The following is a 5,594-nucleotide window of genomic DNA, read 5'->3' on the forward strand; positions in this document are numbered from 1 at the left end:
CATCATTTTCTCCGCCCCCTCCCTCCAGCTGACCAATGGGGAGGAGCCGTGGCTGAACAACGTGCTGTCGCTGGGCGGACATCGCGTCTCCGTGGTGACGGTGGACTGGTGCTGCGCCGTGGACTGTGGCGCCTGCCTGACAGGCAGCATGGACGGGAAGATACGACTGAGCACGCTCCTAGGGCACAAGACCTACTGAGCACGCTCAGTGGACACCAAGACCTACTGAGCACGCTCAGTGGACACCATGACCTACTGAGCACGCTCAGTGGACACCAAGACCTACTGAGCACGCTCCTAGCGCACAAGACCTACTGAGCACGCTCCTAGCACACAAGACCTACTGAGCACGCTCCTAGTGCACAAGACCTACTGAGCACGCTCCTAGTGCACAAGACCTACTGAGCACGCTCCTAGGGCACAAGACCTACTGAGCACGCTCCTAGCACACAAGACCTACTGAGCACGCTCCTAGCACACAAGACCTACTGAGCACGCTCCTAGCACACAAGACCTACTGAGCACGCTCCTAGCACACAAGACCTACTGAGCACGCTCCTAGCACACAAGACCTACTGAGCACGCTCCTAGCACACAAGACCTACTGAGCACGCTCCTAGCACACAAGACCTACTGAGCACGCTCCTAGTGCACAAGACCTACTGAGCACGCTCCTAGCACACAAGACCTACTGAGCACGCTCCTAGGGCACAAGACCTACTGAGCACGCTCCTAGTGCACAAGACCTACTGAGCACGCTCCTAGCGCACAAGACCTACTGAGCACGCTCCTAGCACACACGACCTACTGAGCACGCTCCTAGTGCACAAGACCTACTGAGCACGCTCCTAGGGCACAAGACCTACTGAGCACGCTCCTAGTGCACAAGACCTACTGAGCACGCTCCTAGCACACAAGACCTACTGAGCACGCTCCTAGGGCACAAGACCTACTGAGCACGCTCCTAGCGCACAAGACCTACTGAGCACGCTCCTAGCACACAAGACCTACTGAGCACGCTCCTAGGGCACAAGACCTACTGAGCACGCTCCTAGCACACAAGACCTACTGAGCACGCTCCTAGCACACACGACCTACTGAGCACGCTCCTAGCGCACAAGACCTACTGAGCACGCTCCTAGCGCACAAGACCTACTGAGCACGCTCCTAGGGCACAAGACCTACTGAGCACGCTCCTAGCACACACGACCTACTGAGCACGCTCCTAGCGCACAAGACCTACTGAGCACGCTCAGTGGACACCAAGACCTACTGAGCACGCTCCTAGTGCACAAGACCTACTGAGCACGCTCCTAGCGCACAAGACCTACTGAGCACGCTCCTAGCACACAAGACCTACTGAGCACGCTCCTAGGGCACAAGACCTACTGAGCACGCTCCTAGTGCACAAGACCTACTGAGCACGCTCCTAGCACACAAGACCTACTGAGCACGCTCCTAGGGCACAAGACCTACTGAGCACGCTCCTAGCGCACAAGACCTACTGAGCACGCTCCTAGCACACAAGACCTACTGAGCACGCTCCTAGGGCACAAGACCTACTGAGCACGCTCCTAGCACACAAGACCTACTGAGCACGCTCCTAGCACACACGACCTACTGAGCACGCTCCTAGCGCACAAGACCTACTGAGCACGCTCCTAGCGCACAAGACCTACTGAGCACGCTCCTAGGGCACAAGACCTACTGAGCACGCTCCTAGCACACACGACCTACTGAGCACGCTCCTAGCGCACAAGACCTACTGAGCACGCTCAGTGGACACCAAGACCTACTGAGCACGCTCCTAGTGCACAAGACCTACTGAGCACGCTCCTAGCGCACAAGACCTACTGAGCACGCTCCTAGCACACAAGACCTACTGAGCACGCTCCTAGGGCACAAGACCTACTGAGCACGCTCCTAGGGCACAAGACCTACTGAGCACGCTCCTAGTGCACAAGACCTACTGAGCACGCTCCTAGCGCACAAGACCTACTGAGCACGCTCCTAGTGCACAAGACCTACTGAGCACGCTCCTAGGGCACAAGACCTACTGAGCACGCTCCTAGTGCACAAGACCTACTGAGCACGCTCCTAGCACACAAGACCTACTGAGCACGCTCCTAGTGCACAAGACCTACTGAGCACGCTCCTAGGGCACAAGACCTACTGAGCACGCTCCTAGCGCACAAGACCTACTGAGCACGCTCCTAGTGCACAAGACCTACTGAGCACGCTCAGTGGACACCAAGACCTACTGAGCACGCTCCTAGCACACAAGACCTACTGAGCACGCTCCTAGCGCACAAGACCTACTGAGCACGCTCCTAGCGCACAAGACCTACTGAGCACGCTCCTAGGGCACAAGACCTACTGAGCACGCTCCTAGCGCACAAGACCTACTGAGCACGCTCCTAGGGCACAAGACCTACTGAGCACGCTCCTAGGGCACAAGACCTACTGAGCACGCTCCTAGCGCACAAGACCTACTGAGCACGCTCCTAGGGCACAAGACCTACTGAGCACGCTCCTAGTGCACAAGACCTACTGAGCACGCTCCTAGGGCACAAGACCTACTGAGCACGCTCCTAGCGCACAAGACCTACTGAGCACGCTCCTAGGACACAAGACCTACTGAGCACGCTCCTAGCGCACAAGACCTACTGAGCACGCTCCTAGGGCACAAGACCTACTGAGCACGCTCCTAGCGCACAAGACCTACTGAGCACGCTCCTAGTGCACAAGACCTACTGAGCACGCTCAGTGGACACCAAGACCTACTGAGCACGCTCCTAGCACACAAGACCTACTGAGCACGCTCCTAGCGCACAAGACCTACTGAGCACGCTCCTAGCGCACAAGACCTACTGAGCACGCTCCTAGGGCACAAGACCTACTGAGCACGCTCCTAGCGCACAAGACCTACTGAGCACGCTCCTAGGGCACAAGACCTACTGAGCACGCTCCTAGCGCACAAGACCTACTGAGCACGCTCCTAGTGCACAAGACCTACTGAGCACGCTCAGTGGACACCAAGACCTACTGAGCACGCTCCTAGCGCACAAGACCTACTGAGCGCGCTCCTAGCGCACAAGACCTACTGAGCACGCTCCTAGTGCACAAGACCTACTGAGCACGCTCAGTGGACACCAAGACCTACTGAGCACGCTCCTAGCGCACAAGACCTACTGAGCACGCTCCTAGGGCACAAGACCTACTGAGCACGCTCCTAGTGCACAAGACCTACTGAGCACGCTCCTAGGGCACAAGACCTACTGAGCACGCTCCTAGCGCACAAGACCTACTGAGCACGCTCCTAGTGCACAAGACCTACTGAGCACGCTCCTAGCGCACAAGACCTACTGAGCACGCTCCTAGGGCACAAGACCTACTGAGCACGCTCCTAGTGCACAAGACCTACTGAGCACGCTCCTAGGGCACAAGACCTACTGAGCACGCTCCTAGCGCACAAGACCTACTGAGCACGCTCCTAGCGCACAAGACCTACTGAGCACGCTCCTAGCACACAAGACCTACTGAGCACGCTCCTAGTGCACAAGACCTACTGAGCACGCTCCTAGCGCACAAGACCTACTGAGCACGCTCCTAGCGCACAAGATCTACTGAGCACGCTCCTAGCGCACAAGACCTACTGAGCACGCTCCTAGCGCACAAGACCTACTGAGCACGCTCCTAGCACACAAGACCTACTGAGCATGCTCCTAGGGCACAAGACCTACTGAGCACGCTCCTAGGGCACAAGACCTACTGAGCATGCTCCTAGGGCACAAGACCTACTGAGCACGCTCCTAGCGCACAAGACCTACTGAGCGCGCTCCTAGGGCACAAGACCTACTGAGCACGCTCCTAGTGCACAAGACCTACTGAGCACGCTCCTAGCGCACAAGACCTACTGAGCACGCTCCTAGCGCACAAGACCTACTGAGCACGCTCCTAGCGCACAAGACCTACTGAGCACGCTCCTAGCGCACAAGACCCACTGAGCACGCTCCTAGTGCACAAGACCCACTGAGCACGCTCCTAGTGCACAAGACCTACTGAGCACGCTCCTAGTGCACAAGACCTACTGAGCACGCTCCTAGCGCACAAGACCTACTGAGCACGCTCCTAGCGCACAAGACCTACTGAGCACGCTCCTAGCGCACAAGACCTACTGAGCACGCTCCTAGCGCACAAGACCTACTGAGCACGCTCCTAGCGCACAAGACCTACTGAGCACGCTCCTAGCGCACAAGACCTACTGAGCACGCTCCTAGTGCACAAGACCTACTGAGCACGCTCCTAGTGCACAAGACCTACTGAGCACGCTCCTAGCACACACGACCTACTGAGCACGCTCCTAGCGCACAAGACCTACTGAGCACGCTCCTAGTGCACAAGACCTACTGAGCACGCTCCTAGCGCACAAGACCTACTGAGCACGCTCAGTGGACACCAAGACCTACTGAGCACGCTCCTAGCGCACAAGACCTACTGAGCACTCTCAGTGGACACCAAGACCTACTGAGCACGCTCAGTGGACACCAATACCTACTGAGCACGCTCAGTGGACACCAGGACCTACTGAGCACGCTCAGTGGACACCAAGACCTACTGTGACATCAGGACACACAGGCGTTCCTAAATGAAACGTTGATCACATGTTAAATATCAGCTGTGTGAAGTAGAGGTGCTCCCATCAGGTTCTGATCACAGATAGTTTTTTTTTTCTTTTTTTCTCTCACGATCGACCGATACCGATGTTGTGCATAAAGGGGAACATTTGAATATTTACAAAATTATTATATGTCAAAACCCATGTCGTCAAACCTGTTCCTCTGTTGGAGGGAGGGGGGGGGGGGGGAGGGGGAGGAAGAGGAGAATGTTTAGGCCTGTCACAAAGATGCAAAACGATATAATACTATATATCTGTATAAATACAGTACAAATATTATACTTATGCTCAGTAGGTGTTGTGCGCTATACGAGCTTCTAGATCTGCTATTTTTGAAAATTCGGGAAAATGTGGCGCACATCTTTGAATTTATATTCTTTCAGAGTGAACGTTTTTAACGTTTTTTACATTTGACTGTACATGAAATATTAAACGGCTCCACGTGAATGTTTGCTTTTGACTTGTTGTGGTCATTCAGGCGAGCTCTTTGTGTTTCTGGTAATGTATTATTGTATTATTCATATATCAAAATATATGAAAAATCTCTAAAGGGGGCTAGGGGACAACTTCATGTTTTTTAAGGGGTTCCAGCCCCTTCAACACCTCACTTTTCATTGTGACGTCATTATGGCAGCCAAATCTATGGACCTTTTGAAGTTTGCTTTAAGAATGCCCCCTAACTGACGTTATTATGTGATCGTCTACACGATTGTAAATGAAGAAAAAATCCACACACCAATATATTGATGCTACCAAAAAATCTTTACTGAATGGTAACAGTAGATGTGCGTGTCCTTTATGGCGGTTCAGCCTCCCTATACTACTGTCTACACGAATGTGACATATTTCAGCAGGTCACCAATTCCACCGTAACACCACCATGCTGGAGTGACCGAGTGGCCAAGATTTGGGGTAT

This window comes from Electrona antarctica (genome assembly GCF_951216825.1).
Source record: "Electrona antarctica genome assembly, chromosome: 18".
Classification (NCBI taxonomy): domain Eukaryota; kingdom Metazoa; phylum Chordata; class Actinopteri; order Myctophiformes; family Myctophidae; genus Electrona; species Electrona antarctica.